The sequence below is a fragment of the Sceloporus occidentalis genome, unplaced genomic scaffold, assembly GCF_023333645.1.
Source record: "Sceloporus occidentalis isolate IW3139 unplaced genomic scaffold, rSceOcc1.0.p SCAF_4, whole genome shotgun sequence".
Taxonomy (NCBI): Eukaryota; Metazoa; Chordata; class Lepidosauria; order Squamata; family Phrynosomatidae; genus Sceloporus; species Sceloporus occidentalis.
In genome coordinates this window covers 107,719,467-107,742,568 of record NW_028316984.1, presented here as the reverse complement: position 1 = coordinate 107,742,568, position 23,102 = coordinate 107,719,467, and the positions used below count along the sequence as shown (strand labels likewise).

General features: G+C 39.4%; 1 protein-coding gene across 6 annotated transcripts in view; it reads right to left on the bottom strand.

Moving 5' to 3' along the window:
• TEAD1 (TEA domain transcription factor 1) overlaps nt 1–23,102 on the bottom strand; it is a 269,478-nt gene that overhangs the window by 177,066 nt on the left and 69,310 nt on the right. For 4 of the 6 annotated variants that reach the window (XM_089521197.1, XM_089521201.1, XM_089521200.1 and 1 more), the window contains exon 2: nt 519–778. The exons of the other annotated variants lie outside the window; for them this stretch is intronic. The gene's annotated coding sequence lies outside the window, so the exon portion shown is untranslated. The remainder of the gene's footprint in view (nt 1–518; nt 779–23,102) is intronic. 6 annotated transcript variants of the gene reach the window in all.

Below are 23,102 nucleotides of genomic sequence, written 5' to 3'. Positions count from 1 at the left end.
TAAATCATGTTTGAGTACTGCATTTGCTTAGATTTCTTCTTTGTCAAAGTTAAAATATAAAAATAAATTACTGTACTATATATTCTACTCCATAGTTTGCTTTTATACTTTTAATGACTGCCTTGCAATGGTTTGGGGATTAAGCACATTTTTCACTGGGGAAGGGGAATAATTCAAAATTATCTCCCTTTTTACACAGCACACAAGCTTGTTTTATTGGTTTGTTTTAGCAGTTTTTATCTTACTTAGAAATCGCATACCTTCAACACTGACATGTGGCTTTTCCTTACCTACATTTAAATCCATCAGGTCATTTTTTTTTAATATATTTTTTTTTATTTCAATTTGCTCATTTCACATCTTAATCTTATTTACATTCTCAATCTTTTTTTATACTTGTTATAATCAATTTAACAAAAACAACTGTTTCTGAATAAAAAGAAAAAATGTACACACATTTTTACCTCATTTCACATACATCAAATTTATATCAAAATATCTTTCTTTATATCAAATACCTTTCCCCATGTCTGTGCTATTGGTAACCACTCATCATTTAATTCCAATTCAGATCTATTATTTAGCAATTTTGTCAATCTGTCCATTTCCTTCATTTCTTGTGTCTTTATCATCCATTCTTCTATTTGTAGTGGGTTACTGCTCTTCCAATTTTGTGCTATCACAAGTCTTGCAGCAGTAACTAAATATAAGAAAGTTCTCCAATATTTTTTTTCCATCTTTTTTTCCATCTTTGGCAACATATTCAGTAAATAGAACTCTGGAAACATGTTAAATTGAAAAGAAAAGGCTGTTTGTATCACAGAATGAACCTTAAACCAAAATTTCTTGACTTTTTTACAAGACCACCACATATGCCACATCGTGCCCTCCTTCTCCCCACATCTCCAACATTTTAAGTTAGGTATTTTATATATTTTTTTTATTTTAGCTGGTGTGAAATACCATCTATTGGATATTTTGAGATGATTTTCTTTTAGAGCCTGTGAGGCGGTGAATTTATTTGTCTTGTCCCAGGCCTTCAGCCATTCTTCATATGGGATTGGATGTCCTATATCCCGTGCCCATCTTACCATATTTTCTTTTATTGTCTCCTTTTCAAGATCTCTCATTAGTAATATCTTGTAGAATTTTGCTATCTTTTTTCTTTGTGGTTTCCACCATATATCATCGAGTTCATTTATTATTATTTCAATCCCTCTATTCTTTATATCATCTTTGAATTTAGATTTGATTTGAAAGTATTCTATCCAGTTAAGTGTGTATCCTTGTTTACTTAGCTCTTCTCTTTCTCTCATTGTTAATATCCCTTTTGAACCAATATTTACCAAATCTTTGTATGTTAGCCATTTTGTTCCCTTCTTTCTATGGCTGAAAAAAGCTTCTTGTATTGACGTCCATAAAGGTAGTTTATTATAAAACTTATCTCTTATTTTTACCCAAGTTGGAAACAGGGTTCTCCTTATGTAGTGGTTTTTAAAGTCCTTGTAGGAAACTAGATCTTTATATAATAAATATGCGTGCCAACCCATCTTTAGTCCCTCTCCTTCTAGGTTCAACAATTCTGTATCCTCTAACTTAATCCATTCTTGTATCCAATTAGGTTTCCCCGCCCATATATATAATTTGATATCTGGCATCGCGTAACCACCCTTCTCTCTAGAGTCTTTCAGCGTTTCCCATTTAACTCTTGGCTTTCCTCCCTTCCATATAAACTTTTTTAAAGCCCTGTTCATTCTCTGTATCAGCTCTTCCTTCATAATAAAGGGTAAATTGCAAAACAAAAACAAAAGATTTGGGAGGATAGACATTTTTACAAGTGCAATTCTCATAAATCCATCAGGTTATTTTTTAATGATCTCTATTTTTTTAAAATAACCTTAACCAAAGATGCCCAAAAATAGACCATGCATCTGAGTTAGTATCACGAGTGTAAAGTTCAATTCCAAAATCCTACCACTGGCCTAATGTGTGTGTGTGTGTGTGTGTGTGTGTGTGTGTGTGTGTGTGTATATATACACACACACACACACACACACACACACATACACATACACACCCGGCCACAGAGCTCTTCAGGACAAAACCAATCTAAGCATTTATTTTGTAGTTTTTATATGCTGGAGCTAACAAAACAACGAATTGGCTTACTCAGCCCTCACTTTCTTTATTATTTTTTTTACATGCTTCTTTTGCATTGCACTGGACTAGAAGAACAATGCACACCCTACCATGTGCATTCAAGCCTTAGGTTCTCTTCATTTTGCACAAAGTTTATTTGGGGATAAGGGAACAAATATAATTCATGTGCAATAGTTTAGAAATATTACAATAAGTACTTTATAATTAATGATAAATTGATAATTAATAAGCCCATCAACCCCCTCAAAAAATGGCCTACGATCTAACCAGTTCACATGATGGCCTGTCCATATGAACCACATTTTTAGAGTTGTGTTGAGTATATCACATTCATTTTCAAGGCAAAAAGTACATTTTCAAGAGCTATGAAAGTACCTTCAAGAACATGGAAACCTATTGTAATTTTTAAACTTGTCCATGTCTGCTTGTAGCCTCAATATGCTCCCATGGGGGGGGGGGGGGGGGCATTTGATGATGTGTGATGTGGAAATGGCCTAAGGCAAACAACAACAAATTAATCAAGGATCATGTTGAGAATAACTAAGACCAAGGTCCTCCCACTTTGGGAGAAAGGCAGAATATGAATCCAATAAATAAATAAATAAATAAATAAATAAATAAATAAATAAATAAATAAATTTGCTGACAGCCAGAAAGGGAAGAAGGAATGGGTTTCCAGTGTCAAACAACCAGGGCAAGACTCCTTTCTTAGTGAGTAAATTTCATTGCCCACCTTCACTGTGCAATAAAACATTCACTTACTCCAACTCTTGTCATGCATCTTTTTGCATCCACACCTTGCTGTTAACTAGTTATAATAGTTATATTTAACTGAATCAAAAAGATGACTTGTTGATTTATTGCCTCAGCAACAAGGATGCAGTTTTCTCTCCCATTAGCCCCATGTCAATGCTCTCTGTCCTTTTGCAAAGGGATACAAAACATACTTGAGAAAGGAGTTTTTCCCCCCTAAAAAAGCAAAGGAATTTTGGGGAAAATGCCCTTCTGTTATGGTTCAACATCACACAACTGATGCCTTGCCTTGACTCCTTGTTTTAAAAAGAAACAAAATGTAACTGTAAAATGAAACAATTGTATAACTTATTCCAGTACATAAATTTAAGTGAAATGAAGCCCTCAAATTAACTCTTTCTTTCAACATTTCATGATTGATAACATATTTCTATACTGTAAAATCAAAAAGTCATTTCAATTAATATTTACAGCTAGCATTGCTCACCTCCTGAATATCTTGTTGAACCTGGCTGAAGCACAGTACTGTGAAACCACACTAGAGAAAGGGAAAAAACTGTCCCCATCTCCCTGTCAAGTGAGATGTTCAAAGGTAACCTCAGGACACTTGCTTGTTCCTGTAATTTTACAGCTTGTAATCAATGGAATCAAATGTATCTGAAAAATGTAATGTATTCTGGTGATGTACAAATGTGGACTGCATTTATAGGTTCCAGTGAGGATGTAAAGATAAATGCACATAAAATCAGGTAAGACACCTGAAGGAAAGCAGTCTTGTATCCCAACTCAGGCTCCATTTAGTCTTCGTGGACAAAGTTGCTGCCTTAGATTGAAAAAGAGATCGCCAAAGATTCTATGAATCCTCTGTTATCCACAACCAACAAGAATCAGATGAGACAAACCTCAAACAGTAATTTTGTACTGACAAAGAAGATTGCAAATACGTAAAGGGAAGTATGTGGGACAATCATTAGCCAGAGAATCAAAAATAGTTATAGGTTCTTGGAAAACTGCAGACTGCTGGTCTGAGTATGTAGTGAAGGTGAAGGGAGAGGTAAAGAGAATAGCCTCCTTTCCTCCATACAGATACATATAGCAAGGACATCTGGTATGGTTTCGTCAGTACACTGAGTGTGCATGTTCCACTTATCCACCCGTCTGCACCATCATATTTTGAGTTTGGCTTAAATCAACTCCTTACTCACTGGATCCACCTAAGCAGATAGCTCCTTTTGATATTGGACTGATGATTCCTGGAATAGGAGAAGGAGAATTTTTTGCTAATTTGTGTTAAGATATCATTGAATATAAGCTTTTTGCTGCATTTTAAGATTCTGATCCTACAGAGTACTTCCCAACTCGCTACTCTTTTGGAGAGATTCCATATAATTTTAGAAAACACATGGTATCCTGTCAGTGACTTACAATGGCATACTTTGATTTAGGATGGCATAACTAGGTCTTACACCATCATATGTCTCTTCTTTGTTGTTGCTGTTGTTTGCCTTCCAGTCATTTCCAACTTATGGTGACCATAAAGCAAACCTACCACGGGATTTTCCTAGCAAGTTTCTTCAGATCAGGTTTGCCATGGACATCCTCTGAGGCTGAGAGTGTGTGACTTGCCCAAGGTCATCCAGTTGATTTACACAGCCAAGTCAGGATTTGAACCCTGGCCTCTAGAGTCCTAATCCAAAACTGAAACCACTTCATACAATAATCAAAATTCCCCCTGGGATGCACTGGAGTCCGAGCAGATGATGTCAGTGCTGACAGTATGGCTAAAGCGGGGGGGGGGGAGCACCCCAGACTATTGACCACTTGTAATAAAAAAAAATGCCATCAGGGGGATGTGAGGGCATTTCCACCATAACTGGTGGTGGTGGTGGTGATGGTCACAATTTATGCCAGAAGAGGCCTCTGTATGCATGTATACGCAGTGTGGTTGCACTAGAGGGAGGGCAGCTCTCCAAGATCTCCTGGGGACAGCTAATGAGGCCCCCCAGCCTTCCACATTTGCACACCCCTGGGTTATAGAGACATAGTCAGATGCTCTCTGGTGCCCTCACTCTTTACCAGCCACTACATAGTTGTTGAGTGGGAGCTGCTAAAATGTGAGTTCTGTACTGAGTGAGAAGAGAAACATAGCATAGTTTTGCCTGCGAACGATTTTATAAAATGTCTCCCAATCCAGAATATTGGCCCATATTTTCTTCTCATCGCTTCATGTTCTTGTGGAAGCTAAGTTCCCCTCAGGGTGCTTTCCCTGACATAACATTTAGAAGCATGTATCTTAGAACATTTGCCATGATGCCTTTAAAAGACATTCTCAAAAGCATCAGTGTGACTACCCTTAAGTCCCTCAGTAGAGAAGGGACTTGAACAGCTCTGTCCACGAACAGTACTAAGCTTGGAACTTTGACCATATCCATAGGTTAGATATAGGAGTATAATATTTCAAACAAAGACATGTAAATAATTGAAGAACCTCAGACTTTTTCAATATTTCTTGGGAAGATTTGGGCAATGCAAAAGTGATTTATCAAAAGGTGGACACAAACACACACCATTTAAGACAATTCCCACCCCATCAGTGAGTGCAGCTGTATCAATTACACCTTGTGACTCTAGTCTAAATTCAAGTGAGTAACACTCTATAAACAACATTCATCACAGTTGTCATACAGACAATGATGACGTAGCAGATTAGAATTCATGTTAGCTGATGCAGGCTTTGAAAGTTGAACATATGGGGATCTGACAAATTTAGTCAGTACACTAAGGGGCCAAGTTGGCCAACACAATACGCTGGCTTGGGGGTGGCATGGGGGCATGTTGTTTAAATGACACATGCTCTGTCTCTGTCTCTGAAGCCAGCATCACGCCGCCCACCTGACCACATGGCGGGCAGCATTGCAGAGCTCCAGTGGCACATTTATATGCTGCATGCCGCAAGAGTGCAGAAAAGCTGCTGCCGTGGCGGAAAAGGGTGGCATTTTGCCCCTTCTTTTTGAGCCAGAAAAAAGCCAGATTGGGGCTGCAGTGTGCAGTTGCTGTGCCCCCGATCTGGTGCTCATGCCACCCCTATATGGCCATCTGTTACAGCCCTAAGTTAACATAGCATAGGCACGTTACAGACCGCCCAGAATGGGCAGTCTCGCGCCGCTGCCGGTTGCAGCATCCAGGAATGGCAGCAGCCAAACGGTGCGGTTCCCGGACGCTGCAAAGAAGGAGCGCAAAAATCGCGCTCCTTCCTGTGCCCTGGAAGAGACGCCACAAGTGCTGAATTGCGCACTTGCGGTGTCATTTCTGGGTTGCGACGTGCGGACGCAGCGCGTCCGCTACATCAAGATGTCAGCGGCCGTGTGGAACGGCCACCGCCATTTCATACGGACTCAGTCCGTGCTAGGGTTAGGGGCGTCTGGAAGAGACGCCCCTTTCTAACCCTAGCACGGACTGAGTCCGTCCTAGGGTGCCCGTCTGTAACGGGCCATAGTCACACATTCTTCAGCTCTAGTTTACTTGAGTAAAATACGGTTTGTCAGAGTAATAGTTCTGCAATAGGCTTCATGAACTAGAATTTATGGTTTCAAATTGTATAAGATAAAAGTGGGGGGGGGGGGGGCACTATGGAAGTTCTTAACAGATCATTTCAAACCAAGTAAGCAATGAATCATTACTCCCAATTTTGAATGGTAAGGTTTGCAGCCACAAAATATCTGATTAGAAGAAAACCCTACTCTAACCAGCCAGCACATAGGATAGCACCCATTCATATAGGAGGGGGGAAATTGTTTGATTGAATCTGCACTGCAGAAAAAAATCCAGTTTTATACCACTTTAACTACTATGGCTAAACGCTATGGAATTCGGGGAAATGTTGTACGTTGTGACACCAGAGCTCTCTGACAGAGAAGGTGAAATATTTCACAAAACTACAATTTCCAAAATGCCATAGCACTGAGCCATAGCAGTTAAAGTGGTGTCAAATTAGACTATTTCTACAGTGTGGATGCAGCCTTAGTGAGGCTTGCTTTTCAGAGATGTGTTCAGGGTCTAGCCTCTTTGGAAAAAGCAGTGTGTTGTTTGGAGTCCTTTGTCCCACCTTGATAATAGAACATTTAAGTAAGCACAAACCTGTTAGGAAGGAAAATGGTGAACATTAAGTGAACAATACATCTGTAAATCTGCAGTGTGGGCTTGAAAAATCCTGGCATAAATTTAACATACACCTCTGGTCATGTTAGAATTATTTGGGACATAGCAGCACTTGCATGCACTACAACAGGACATGAGAGACTTGTTCTGTATGTCAGTTTATCAGTTCATTTGCTTACTATTTGTGTTCCCAACTCTTTGTTGACCCACATTGGGGATTAATGGTATAATTAGGCTATTGTTTTTCCAGGGCATGCAGAACCATGACCTGTTGAATTACCTATTGTACAAACAGAAGACTCTAGAGAAGAATCTAAAAACTTAAGGGTGGGGGGGATCCACAGTTGGGTAATACCTTTATTAGGGTTCACCAAAATGCCACAAGAAAAACATCAGGCATTTGAGAGCCCCAAAGCCCTTCTTTGGGTTAAAGTACAAAACACTGGAGATGCTGGGACCAATTAATTTACTTTACAATCACCATATTGAGACAGAATCTAAATGTGCCCACTTAATCTAGCCTCAGTTCTGAAGATCTCAAAAGCTTGCACACACTCTTTTAGTTAAATTTTGGCTAGTCCTAGTACAGAGATTCCCAAACTAAAGATTTTGGATTTTCTTCTCATGGATGAACACAATTACATATATATACAAATACGTAAATTACAGGTTCAACCTCCAGAATTATCCAGAATTCTGAAATTCCAGATGCTCCAAAAGCCAAAAACTTTTCTCATGTCTGTCTGAGATAGTGAGTCCTTTGCTTTCTGATGGATAAATATACACAAACCTTGTTTCATACATAAAATTATTGAAGGGATCTTCCGGCACCTTTGAGACTAACCGAAAGAAGGAAGTTGGTAGCATGAGCTTTCAGATCATTTGGTGAAATGGAAAGCCCAGTTGCTGTTCTGAGCCTTCAAGTTGTTTCCAGCTTATGACCATAAGGTGAACCTATTATGGGGTCTTCTTTAAAAGATTTGTTCAGAGGTTTGTCATGGCTTTCCCCTTGAAGCTGAGAGCATGTGACTTGTCCAAGGTCACCATGGCCAAGCATGGACTTGAACCCTGGTCTCCAGAGTCACAGTCCAACACTTAAACCACCATGCCAACAACATATATAGCTGTCTATGTGTGAGAATGTCCATAGGAATGCAAAACCTTGTGGGTATGGAGATGAGATGACAAGTTGTTTTAATGATGAATGTTGGGGCATAAAGGCAGGAGGAAGGATGTTGCTTAAAGCGAAGGTTAGTAGATAACCACATGAATGAACAGTGGAATGAGCACTAGGAGCCCTGGTAGCACAGTGGTTAAATGGCTGTACTGCAGCCACTCACTCAAAACCATGCTGCAAGTTCAAAACTAGCCAGGGCTCAAGCTCAACTCAGGCTTGCATCCTTCCGAGGTCACTAAAATGAGCACCCAGCTTGTTGGGGGCAATTAGCTTACAGTTGTAAACCACTTAGAGACTGCTTAGTTCAATATGAAGTGGTATATAAATGAAGCTGCTATTGCTGCTATTGGGATGTAATGTGTGAAACAAAAACAAGATGTGATGAACTGGCCAAGACAGTCCCCATGAGGCTGGAGGGTTAACTAGTGCTATAATGTCTGCAGTGTGCCAGGAAACCATTGTCTCTGTTCAACCCACTTCTGATGAACTGCAGTTTGTTGATATACTCCAATTCCTCATTTCTCTGGTACAAGCTCCCTTTGGGTACTGATTTTCCAGATTAACATGGCTATGACTTTAAGAGTTATTAAAAAACACTGTATAAAATTACGTTCAGGCTACATATATGAAACATAAATGAATTTCATGTTTAGACTTAGGTCCCATCTCCAAAATATTGCATTATGTCTGTATATGCTAGGGAGTTGCAAAGGAGATAGGACTCTGTGTAGAACAAATGGATGGAACACATGTTGGGGAAAGCAACATATGGCAATTGGCCAGAGAAAATTTGGGAACCGTTACACCAGTTGGATCTCTGTTGTTGTCCAACTATGAACAGGTGCAGCCATGCATAGGACAGAGTAGAAAATTGGGAGTGGGAAGGAAGGAATGGTGGTGAAAGAAAATACTTTATAGTGTTTTATGCCAAATGTTCCAGAAACATTTGTAGAAAGTAATCAAGCAGGCTGGGGAGAGTAGACAGGTCCTCAGAGTTGTATGAAAAAGCAAGAACTAGCTGCATGAAACTAAAGGCACAGTGTTTTGCAAGCAGGGACAACCTTGTGTAGTTAACCAATACTGACAATACTGCCACACACACAGTGTCGCTTTACCAGAAGTTGGGGAATACAAAGCAGTTTGGGATAGCATCCAGGGATTCTGCTATAATGCAGGGAAAGGTGAAGGCTGATGTAATGTAATAACAGAGTAGATCATGGTTTGCCTATAGATTTGAAAGCTAAACCTATGGTTAAAGATTTTTCACCTTATGATGACTGCAAAATCGTATCTTAGCCATATCTTAGCATGATGTCTGCACTAGGTCAACACAACTGTGGTCCAGGCTACATCTTGACAGGGAAACCCAACTATGCTGGTAGCAGCTGTCTGCAAATCCTACTCTACATTTTGCACATGGGTGGGAAAAGCTTTCCAGCAGCAGGTGCAAAGAGGTGCGAGAGCCCAGTCTTGCACTTGATAGCTGTATAAGCCTTTTGGCAGCCGGCCAACCATGTGGGTCAGTCATCCTTTGAACCTGCCATCTGTATTCAGTATTTCAAAATCAGGTTGCTACAACAGCCCTTTGGCTAGTTATTTATTTCGACAACAATGAAGAACTAAGCCAGACCTCCAGACACGCTCATTAAAAAGTGCAGTTGGATAGAGGAGAATGGGCTCAACCCGCATCCTCCCTAAAAACTTTAACAGAGAAGGCAATGAGGATTTTCCAGTACAAGACTTAAAGGTCAAAGGTTCCCTCTTGGAAACCCAGGAACAACACTCTTTCACTGCAGGGGTTTAGAGGTTTTTTTATGTATTACAAATCGCAGCATTCCCCAGCCAGCAAGGTCTGGGGGATTCTGGGACTTATCATCCCCAAAAGGAACTTTTCTAAGCTCTGATCACAGACAATATCTTTCTCATAGCCCCTCACTTTGCTATGCCTGGGAAAACAATAATAAATAGCTCTTTCTCCTGGGACTATTATTTAAAAAAAGAAGTTAAATTAATTCTTTTTTTTAAAAATTATTTTAAAAAGTTACCAGTTAAATACAATAACATATCGACTGCTGTAAACATATCCAGTTGGTAATTCTCCAGTCAGAAGAGCTGCCATTCATTTCCTTTCTCACTTTTTTCCCCATTTGCAGATGCAAAGGGCTATCAAAATACACAGAAGTGACAATAAGCATCTGACCAGAGAAAGCAACGGACTGGTAGCGGTAGAAATGAAGTCACCCACTAGTGGAAGCAGAAGCAAGAATTTGGTAACTATAGCTGAGACAATACACCTAGAACAGGAGTGGGAACTCTATGGCCCTCCAGGTGTTGGACTGCAACTCTCAGTACTCCTCAGCCCTGGTTATGCCAGTGAGGGCTGACTGAAGTTGCAATTCAATCTCTAGACAGGAGTACACTGTCCAATCTGGCCTAAAATCCAAAAAAAATTAACTAAGAATTTTAATTATTTCTAAGGGAACTGTGAACTAGTGTGGCGTAGTGGTTTGAGCTTTGGACTATGACTCTGGAGATCAAGGTCTGATTCTCTGCTTGGCCACAGAAACACATTAGGTGACCTTGGAGTGTGTGTGACCTTAAGAATCACACACTTTCAGCCTCAGAAAACCCCATGTTAGGGTTGACCTTAGGGTTGCCATAAATCAGAAACAACTTGAAGGCACACAACAGCAGCAACAAATGTTCCTTGTGTTTTAATTTTTACATCCAAAACATGTTCACATGTTTCAAGATGCAGATGGCAAACATTTCCATGCCCCCTTTCACAGTGGCAGCAATGCTAGGCCAATCCAGATTCTGGTAGACTCTTGGGCTGACAATCCCTCCAGGATTCTGCTTCTTCATTTGAAGGAACAACACATACATCTGTTTACATGTAATGCTTATGATTTAAATTACTATGGCTACTTCATAAAGGGCTATCAAAATGTACAGAAGTGCCAATAAACATCTGAAATTACTGAACACTAATATATCTTTGAATTAACTTCATCTGCTCAGAAGCAGGCAATTGCACAAATCTGTTTGTGCACAAACTACATTGATATTTCAAATCACCAAAGTGACATGGAAGACCACTTTCTTGACTTGAAACCACTGATACAGTTATGCACATTAGAAAACAAATATGAACCTACTAATGAATGCTTTATACTGGATCCTGTTGTTTGACTTTTAGAAACGTGAGCAACGTCACAACATCAATGAGCAATTGTATATTCCACTTTTTAAAATGTTAAATAAACAACTTTTCTTTAGATGCCAACAAATGACTCAAAGGAAAATGCCCTACAGTCAAGAAGTGTTGCAGTTCTTAATTTTCATACTCAATATTGATACTGTTACTGTTGTAACTGTATTACAAAATGGAATTTATACACTACTCACAGGAAATACCAGCTACACTGATTCATGTACTTGAGAATCCTTCTGCATTCCAGAGGATTGTGGCATTTACTAAAGCAGTGTAAACTTCGTGCAACATATTGACCACGTCTTTTGGGCCTCACTAGGATTCTCAAACCATAGGACTCTCCCATCTTTCCCCAAACTTAAGAGCAAGGGTGAAACAATTAAGGAAGAGAGCACTGCCTTCAAAAGCACACATATATCTGTTTTCCTCATTTGATAGACTTGATGCTTTTTTCCCCAATGGCATACTCTATACAACTGTGGTTTATGATTAAGATAACATGCATAACGGCAGCCAGTAATGGACTTGTGGAAATCAGGGTTTGCATTCCTGCTTATCCAGGGAAACACAATGAGTAACCTTGGGTAAGTCACACTCTCTCAGCTTCAGAGAAAGGCAGGTGCAACAATAAATCTTGCAAAGAAAACCCTATGACAGGGTTGCCATAATTTGAAGTGAATTTGAAAGCATGTTACAACAAATCTTGTTTAATGACATCACTAGGGACTGTTTCTTGTAACATCACCTTGGAATACCACCATGTACCACTGTTCGTGAAATCACAAGGTCTTTTCCCTAAGTCTCAGGTTTTGCTCATGAAATTCCACAGCATGGCAGAGTCCTGACCTGGCATCCATAGGTCTTACTGTTGCTTTGAATAAGCAGAGTTCATAAAAAAAGCTCAACACTCTCTTGAATCTAGACAATGAAAGTAAAGGCTAGCAGCAATGAGACTTTCAGGGGGCCCTGCCTGTAAATACTGGTCTTCCAATTGAAGAACTTCCAACAGAGCCATCAGGAATCTGGAATCCTCTCTCTAGTTCTGATATGTTAATTGTAAAAAAACATATACTGGACAATATTACAGTACAATTACCTTCAAAATTTAATTGAGTCTTACTTGGTTTTCTATACTACAAGAAATGTCACTCAGAGATCAGGAAACAGTATGTTCTTCATTACTTGTTAAGAGTCCAGTAATGATTGATCTCTCAGAAATAGAAGGGTGAATTTATAGTTATAGCACTAGAAGGAATAGGTACCCAGGTTGTTGGGGGCAATTACCTTACACATTGTAAACCGGGAGTGCTTAAGTGCAGTAATAAGTAGTATAGAAATGTACTTGCTACTTGCTAATAGAAGGATAATCTCTGCAAAATTCAGTACTGTTAAATTTGTGGTTCCTTCTCTCTCTCATTACTTGCACTACATTTTCTTCTTCAAAAACCTGACCAGCAGACTAGTTACCAGCTTTATTTAGGAGGACAATCCCACCATCCATAAGGCTTTAAAAAATCTGTACACATTGCAATGCTTTAAAATCTCTATGCCTATACAAATCTGATCACAGAAGAAGTACTGGTGAATTTAGTGTCTTCCTTATAAAGACACTATGACAATCCCACAACCGCACTGCAGTAATTTTTAATTGCTATCCATTTTAAGTACAGTACACCCTATTCTTATGACCAACAATGGCATTTACAAAACCCAGTATCACAGCTTATATGTTCAGACTACATTTCCCCTGCAGTTATCCTCGTCAGTGAAGCACCCTCTGTCACCAAGACAGATTTATGTGGACAAACTCGTTTCATCTCCTCATTGCTTATGTAGTTTAGTACTGTTTTTAAAGGTATCAGTTTACTATAAAAATAACTCTGCTGGCATTCACCAGGATCGTGAAACCTTGGGAGACTCAGATAGAGGAGAAAGCACAATGCACAGAAAATGTGGTTACATAGAGAAACACCAAGACCAAAACCAAACAGAATCTCCTTCTTTAAGGGGCCTAGATACAGAGGTTTCATCATTCTCATAATTTCCAGACACATGGGTAGCAATGACAAGGAATTCTGAATTACAGCAGAAGTGACACCTCCTGCTTGCATGGAAGCACTTTCTTCTTAGTGCAATCCCACATGACTGTAGCATTCTCCGACCACCTGCACAGATCATTCCTCTTCTGCTTCCATGGTTGCAATATTTATGCACAAACAACAATGACATGGGATGGCACCAGGTGAATGGTGTCTCTCCTTTCTATGTATGAATGAGAGAGAAAAGGCAGCCCAAGTAAATTCACTGTAACATTTTGTGCCATTAAGCTAGTGAAAGCTCACATGCTCCTGTTGTTAATTGCCTTCGAGTCAGCTTAAACTCAGGCTGACTTCATAAATGAGACATGTCCAAGACTGTCAGGTTCTACAGGCTCATGGCTGTGGTCTCCATAACTGAGTCTATCCATCTGGTATGCAGTCTTCCTTTCTTTCTATTGTCCTCTACCCTTCTTAACATTAGTATCTTTTCTAGTGAGTCATCTGTTCTCATTATGTGGCCAAAGTACGACAGCCTCAATTTAGTCATCCTGGTTTCCAGGGCTTGATCTGTTCTAGTACCCATTTATTTCTCTTTTTGGCCATCCACGGTATCCTCAGCACTTTTCTCCAAACAACTTATTTCAATGAGTTGATTTTCTTTCTATCAGATTTCTTCACTGTCCAGCTCTTGCATCTGCACATGGTGATGGGGAATATTATGGCTTAGTATTAAACTGTATATCTTTCCATGTAAAGATCTTGTCCAGTCCTTTCATAGCTGATCTCCCCAGTCCCATCTTCTTCTAATTTCTTGACTGCAATCTCCGTTCAGTTCAAATTGCACATTCTGAATGTTAAGAGCACAAGATCCCTCAGCAGAATGGGCTCTTCCATTTAAATGTGCCGGCTTTCTGACTTCTTAAGGTACTTGATGTTATATAGGCAACCTTGATCTGCCCTTGGATAGGGGAAATGGCCCATTTTAAGTATAGTTAATAGCGGATAGACTGGAGGAAAAAGGAAACTATACTGAGTTTCAAAATCTGCAGAAAATTGACATTTTTATCTCATATTCAACTCATGAAGTGGATTGGCCATTCACTGACATTTGCTTAATTATCCATGATTCACAGTCTCAAAGCTGTAATGCTGCTGGAATTTTAACTCATCTGTAAATTATAATTAATTTACAGAATTCATTGCAATAAATGATATTATGTCATTGCACCATTATGCCCTGTAGGCAACAGATCCCCTCTGATCTTGGAAGCAAGCAGAGTAAACCCTAGGTAGTACCTGGAATGTGCCAAATTGGGTGCTGTGTAGGATATATTTCAGAGGAAGGAACTGACAAAACTACTTATGAGTATTCTTTGCTTAAGAAAACTCTATGAAAAATCCATGGGGTTACCATAAGTCAACAGGCAACATGAAGGCTCACACACACACATCACTATCAGGTCAGTAGATGTTAGATTAAACTAAAGATGGAACCCATATATAATATATTCTGGTTATGAATATGTACACCTTTGAAAGTTACATTTCTTGGCCTACAGTTCCCAGAAATCTTCCATAGTCAGCACTGATTCTGGAAATTGTAGTCAAAAAAGTACCATTTTCAAGTTCCATGTATCTATTACTATATATGATGCAGAATGGAAAGCTGCTATGCCTCATTGTGCTAGTGAGACAAATTTCTCTAGTCTAATAAAAATGGATTGGTTTCTCTTTGGTCTTGTCCAGCATGCCAACTGATATTTCTAAGGCTACTACTCACATTCTTTCCTAGAAGTGCAGGTTCATGTCCATAATCCAATACTACTTGGAACACAAACGTACCAACTTTTACATATTTCTATTTACCTCATACATGCTTCACATTCAGTCACTCTGTTTTACCCCAAGAAAAATGCACCAATGAGTATTTAAAAAGCATAGTATGCAGTTTTCTGCTAAGACAGATCCTAAATTTTTATTTTATGAATACATAAATACATAATTTTTATGAATACATCTTTTGTTCACTGTTTTGTCATTTCATAAAAAGTAACAAATAATGAAAAATCAGATCTATGCTCAAACTGATATCGCAAATTATTCCCATATTGAAGGCAAATTGTAATGTTGTTTCTATTGTAATCCCGCCTCGATCCGCAGGGAGAGGCGGGAAATATAAATAAATATTATTATTATTATTATTATTATTATTAAGTTGCAGGCCAACTTAAACCTGATTTTACAATACAATGATCAGCTATTTCCATTTCACATTCTGTCTTTATGATTTTAGATTTTGCAGTTACTTTGCCAATCTAGCACACTATATTCCATTGGAACTCATAATGGAAACATGCATTACATATACAAGCATACCATTGGGAAAAGAGATTTGATTTTACAAAGCAAAGTGGTTTTTTTTAAAAAAAAAACACTTTTTTTTATACCTTGATTATTTTGTATTCACTATGGACCAGTAAATGCTTACTCTCTACATCCTTTTCCAAGAAAGCTGCCTTTTTATTTTCAAGGCATTTTGGCTTTTACAGTTGGCTAAACATGGTTACAACTGGAATGATTTGTATCAGGAAGTTTCCCAGGTTCACAGAGGTTTCTGAAGTTTGTTTGGTCTTTTCTCTGTCACACAACAGTATTAAGCATTTTCTTAGTCTGTATCCTGAAACTGCCTCTTTAACATCAATGTAAACATGGCATTACTTCTTCTTGTAATTTAATAAAACTTGTCCTATAAGTTCCAGTACCTATTAAGATGAGTGTCAGCCTCATAAGAGAAATGTTATTTCTAGCCACTTCACACTAAAACTTCATATATCTATCCACAAACCCACTGGGAGCTTCATAGAACTTTCAATTGATTTTCCATGCCATACATTTTCTGCTCATGCAGCCGCTTATGGCATAAAAACATTACAATTGTTTCTAATGTATGAATTACCATTCAGAGACACTGTTTTCTTCTTCCAGCTGTAATAACTAGTTTTGCATCTTCTGGGAAATACACAATTCTGTATGTGTAGTTCTATCAGTTTATTTTGCTGCTGTATTGTGACTAAAAGTTTACACCTTCTGTGAGACGATTATAATAAAGGTATTACTCACAGGATCCTCCACTTGGCCATGAAACCCACCAGGTGACCTTGAGCAAGTCACAGGTTACAAGATGATTATATAAATAAATAAAATACAAATGCACTTTACATCAGCATTTTATTTACCATATATACTCATGTATAAGTCGACCTCATGTATAAGTCGAGGGCAGTTTTTGGATCCAAAATCATGGATTTTGATATGACCCGTGGATAAGTCGAGGGGCAAACACTGGAGGATGTTACAAAAGATCTAAAGGGGGTGGGGGAAACAAAGCACCACTTCCCTCCCTATATCTCACTCTCTGGACCTCTCCCAAGTATCAGTCTCAGCATGGAAAAGGGGAAACAAACCTCAGCGTACACGTGCGAGCGAGCGAGCATGCGCGCGCGCACACACACACACACACACACACACTTCCCCTTACCAAAAGCATCTCCAAGGCACATGGCTTGTGAAAAGGAGGACAGACCCCACTGTCTCTCTGCTTTTCACCCCCAAGACTCCCAAGGCTCATAGCTAGCAGAAATGGAGGACAGGCCTTTCTCTCTGTCTCTGCTATTCACCCCTAGGACTCCAAAGGTCATAGCTAGCAGAAATGGAGGGCAAATCTTTCTCTCTTTTTACCTTGCACCCCCAGGACTTCAAAGCTCATAGCCAACAGAAATGGAGGACAAACCTTTCTCTCTCTCTACCTTGCACCCCCAGGGCTTCCAGGCAAAACGGGGTACAAGCCAGGGCATGTTCCTTTCCTAACAGCAACTTGTTAGGTCTGGCTGCGTGTGAAAGCAGAGAGGGAAACAGACACACACACACACACAGAGTGTGAGAGGAGGAGAGGAAAGTGGCGCCGGGGCTTCAAACAGGGAGCCGTTACAAGGCTACAGAGGAAGGTGGGCACTTCTTCTTTCACAAAATTTATTAGCATTAACTCATTGACCCTTCCATAAGTCTACCCAGGATTTTGGAGTTCATTTTGGGGCATAAATTTTTCAATTTATAGTTGAGTATATACGGTACCTATTTTTCAAAGCTCTAAATAAATGTGATATAACTAATTGCAAAGAAAATTTAAAATGTCAAACGGATCTGTGAGCACTATGCTGTAAAAGAAGCATATAAATTTAGACAGAACACTAAACTGTTCTAACATTACATGGACAACCCCCTCTGTTGGTACTTGGGAAGGAGACTCACCCCCCCCCCCCCCATTACTCTCACATCAATTATTATGTTAAAACCCCTAAGTGTGGTAAATCTTAAGCATGTTTTAGGGAAATAAACCAGAATTGTATACTATGGTTGGAAATTGACCCGCTTCCTTAAACTATAGTTAGGACTAACCACGATTTTTTTCAGATATGAGCACAAAACTAAAAACAGCTAGTTAAAAGCAAATGGGAAAGCTACCAACCTTGTCTACAAGGCAAAAAACAGATGAGAGATGAGGGGCAACACACTAAAACTGAGGCTTGTTTGTGTAACTACAATTTAGTAGTCTGTTCAGATTAGGCCGCTGTACCTAGAATCATACACAATAATCAGAACCCAGTAGCTCTAAAACTTCATTGGTTTTATTTAATGCAGCATGCCTACCAGATCCCAAGTTCAACATAATAATAATGATAAAAATAAAATTAATTTATATCCCACCTCTCTACAAAATGCAAATGAGGCGGCTTACAAGATTAAAAATATACAGTCCGAACCCTCAACTCACCCCCCGTTAACAGAGATAGATAGTTTGGTATTTGAAGAGATATCTGCACATGCAGTTGAGTAGCATTATTTGCTGTTTCCCATTGCTGACAGACCTGCAGCCACAGAGAAGGGATGAAGCCACCACATTCTTCTGAACTCTCCCAGAACAGGGACAGTCTGGCTGCTGATCTCACCATGCTGTACCTGTCCTGGGTGCATGTATGCTAATAATAATAATAATAATAATAATAATAATAATAATAATAATATGTGGAGATAACCTCCTGTGTCTTTTTGGCTTTTCCAACCAACATTATTACTTAACTTATATATTTTTGTGATCTTATATGGGGTATAATACCATCTATTTGAAACTTTTAGGTAATTTTCCTTAAGATCTTGTGATGCAGAAAACTTTGTTAGTTTTTTTCCAGGCATTCTTCCAATCTTCCAGAGCTATGTTATGTCCTATTTCTTGGGACCATCTGATCATAGTGGTAGTAACCATATCCTGTTCAAGTTCCCTACTTAAAAGTAGTTTGTATAATTTTGATATCTTTCCTTTATCCTTATCCCAAAGCAGTTTATCCAACTCATTTAGTGCCTTTTCAAATTCCGTATTCTTCATATCCTCCTTAAGTTTTTTGTACTATTTGCATGTAACCAAACCAATTTATCTTTACAGCTTTTTGCAATAGGTCTTCCTGCTCCACTTTACCATCCACATTTATCTTCACCAAGTCTCTATACTGAATCCAATCTTCTCGGATGGGATTGTTTTGTCATGGATCCACTCTCTTCTGAAAAAAATAGTTTCAGAAGGTGCTGGGAGTCTATCCCTCAACAACACTGGAATTAAACTAAGGCGTACTATTCTTTCCCTCAAGTTATTTAATGGATGTTCAGTATGGAACCACTGGAAAAGATTGTTCATCTGCAGTGTAAATTAGCTTTACATCAGAATCGTTCCAAACTGGTGAGAATGCCTGATATAATCCTTTTTAATTCTTAAGAGTCTCCACTTTCAAATGCTGCTGATAGAACAGGCATGCTAACATTCACAGACTAACTGATCCAAACTCCATTAGCTGACTTCTTGTGTGTGTGGAGATTTTGGCCAAAGTAACTTTGGCACAGGATTTGAGAGTATTTTTAGAAGCTTTGAAAAACATCCCAGGCCTCTGGGTTGGGGTTTTTTTTTTTTAATTATTTAACAATTTCTCTATTGCTATGTATCAAGCAAAACAAACACTATCCGCACAAGTCCATCTAGCTTTCACATCACAGCAGGGCAAAAAATAAGTCAGGATGGAATACAGTGAGAAACCTTTCCTGAGTCTTGCTGCAGTTAAGGTAATTGGTGCTTTCCTGTTTTAAATCCCCAACACTCTTATGGAAAGATGAAGCTTTTAAAGCCAGATTAAATTTTGCTTCTAAATATTTCCTAAAAGAGTTAAGGTGATTTAATAAGATCCTCTAAGCAATTTCAAACCATCACACTTTAGATCAAATTAACAGCCTAGTCTTCCCTAAGGAGCTCTTAAGAAATAATGTTTAGTGTATACCTAAAAATATAATTTATAATATGGTCCTGAAAATCTTTACTATTCGATAGTTTTCTTGGTCCAATCCAATCCATTTTGAGTTATCCTGAGCACAGCTGCTTGGGAGTAAGTCTTTGCTAGATTCAGTGGGACACAGCCCCAAGCATTCATTTGCAATATACTAAGCCATTATGGAATGAACACAAACAAAAGCAGAAAGTGAAACTTTGATAATTAAACCACAGCATAAACAAGTCTCAACCCTTAGACCCAGATTTCTTTTGCCACCAACAGAGCTCATCTGTTCAGCAAGCATCTGGAATTTCCTCTGTGATTATAATGGTATGGCTGGATAAGCAAATAAATGAGTTTGTATTTTCATTGCAGTTGTTGCCATTATCAGGCTATTTCTTGTTCCTTTTGTGCATTATTTCCAAAATGTTTGTACTGGGGAAAGGCCTAAGACTGGTCCATGAACCACCACTCTGATTAGCACTCCTTTAAACCAATACATTTTGTTCTACTAGCCCTACAATGGCCTTTTCAACCTGAACAAAGAATTTTATATGAGTCTAGTCTGGTTCCTAATCTAGTTCAGAGCCATTTAAGGCCAAGAGGAAATGACCTGAGATAATCTCACAGAGCCATTTCTCCCTGAGCTAGAAAGAGTTTTATGAGGATGCTACAGGTGTCCTTTCCAGCCAATATTCAAGCCAACAGAGGGCAAATAACCAACAGAAACTGAAACACCTCTGAGAAATTTCTATAATAGAATGAATATTAAAGAAATATCCCAGTTCCCAGGCGGCTAAAATAAAATTTCGGTCTGGGCATCTCCAAATTTGTATGCTACTATTTTATCCGTTTAAGCACCTGGTAGTGCTGTAGGCTATATTTCAGGGGAAGGATATCCTGGCAATCTGAGTATTCACTGCCTAAGAAAAATCTATTAAACTCATGGAGTCACCAATAGGCGGTGTGAAGGCACATAGACACACATTCTTCTGCAAGGGTATACTGTATCATTGTAAAAGGTCCTAATAGCCCAAACAGGTGAGCTTTTTTTTTTACCTAGCTTTACCCAATGTTCACCTAAAGAACCTTTGCTCAGTGCCAAAGTTCAATTGTGAATGATCTCCAGACTATTTCTAGGTCATACCTTATTACAATCTAGCTTCCTCAAGAGCAAGACAACTGCATCATCATCATCCTCACCATCACCACCACCACCACCACTCCTATTACCGTATATACTAGTGTATAAATCGACCTCATGTATAAATCGAGGTCAACTTTTGAGGCCAAAAATGTGGTTTTTATATGACCTGTGGATAAGTCGAGGGTCCGACTTAAGGGGGAGTCCAGCTGAGGAGAGGCTGCTGGCAAACGCACACCCTTGCAAGCATGTCCCCAGCTGGGCTTTCCCCCGCGGAGGCACCCCAGCGAGGGAGCGGTCTCCAGGGCAAATGCTCGCCCTGGGAAGCCTGTCCTTCACTGGGCTTCCTCTGAGGAGGCAGCCCAGCGAAGGAGAGGTTTCCAGGGCGAACACGTGCCCTGGGATGCCTGTCCTTCACTGGGCTTCCTCTGCGGAGGGAGCCCAGTGAAGGAGAGACTCCAGGGAGAATGCACGCCCTTCCCAGGCTCTCCCCAACTGGGCTGCCCCCTTGCAGAGGCAGCCCAGCTGGGGAGAAGCTTGGTGAAAGACCTATTGCCCCTTGCATAAGTCTAGCCAAGATTCTGGAGACTATTTTGGGGCAAAAATTTCTCGACTTATAGTCGAGTATACATGGTACTATTTCTATCCCACCTTTCTCACAAAATTGGGATTCAAGGCAACTTGCCAATATTTTTTAAAAATACAGCGAAAAATTGATATTAGCAGGCAAGCAACCCATATACTGGCACTCCAGTGGATCACCCCACCCCATATTAGCCAATACAGTGCATGTTCACAGGATCACTGATACAGCAGGTACATGTTGCCTCCCATTGACCAATATGGGCAATGGGCATGAGCTTCCACACTTTTTCACATATTAAGGGGGTTGCAGATTAAGGGACATGGTGGCTCAGTAGTTAAGATGCAAACTCTGATGATTGCAAGGCAGGACGTTTGAGACCCAAGCACCACATGACAGAGTGAGCTCCTGTCACTAGTCTCAGTTTCTGCCAAAGTAGCAATTCGAAAGAATGTAAACATGCTAGTAGATAAATAGGTATCACTTCAGTGGGAAGGTAACACCATTTCTGTTCAGTCATGCTGACCGCATGACCATGGAGCCATCTTCAACAATGCCGGCTCCCTTGGTTTAGTAACAGATATGAGATTTGCCCCATACAGACACAACTTGACAATCACATCAAAGGAGAAATCTTTCTGGGTGGGGGGCAGAACCAAACTAATTCTGATGTTAAGGGCCCACTGTATTAAAATCATTTAAAACTTTGCTTTAAAAGATACAATACAATTAAAAGATAAAAAAGCAATTAAAACAGTTCAGATTTAACACAGCTCAACACCCTAGGTCAATTCTTTAAAATCTTTCAATTTTAAAAGGCTGATGGTATGACTGTCCAAATAGGCTGGGCCTGTTTCCCATGGCTCTCATTGAATTATGGAGGGGGAGGTGTAGAATATATTCAGACAGACCACTGCAGTTCAGAAAGCAACTCCCACCAAAAAATTCAAGTCATGGGGTCAGCTTTAGATTAAATACAGTGGGCCTTTGGTATTTGATGAGGCTTCGTTCCAGGAACCCTGCCCCCAAAATCCATAGATGCTCAAATCCAATTCTATTCAATGGTGTAGTGAAATTGTGTCCTTTAAATAAAAAGGCAAAATCAAGGTTTGCTTTTCATATATATATATTCAAGCTGTGGGTGGTTGAATCCATGCATATGTAAGACCAACTGTATAACATTGTATGAGGACATAATTTCAATAAAACCTGTCACTTTTTCCATTCCTCTCTCTGATGCAACAGTCTTTGGTTCTCCACCTCTTACAGAAGACACACTGTGTCTATTGTATTATCCACAATATAAATATCACTGTTCTAATTCTTGGCCTCCTAAAAGAGGTACTTGCTAGTGTAAAATCACCATTATCACCAATTACTAACCTCATCCCAGGCTCAGCTCTAGGTGGGCTGGAGCTCAATTCTCTTTCATTTTAGGGGGGAAAAACAATCCCAGGCCTCATTCTCAATGGAAAGAGGGAATGTTACATTCTTGGATCTGATTAT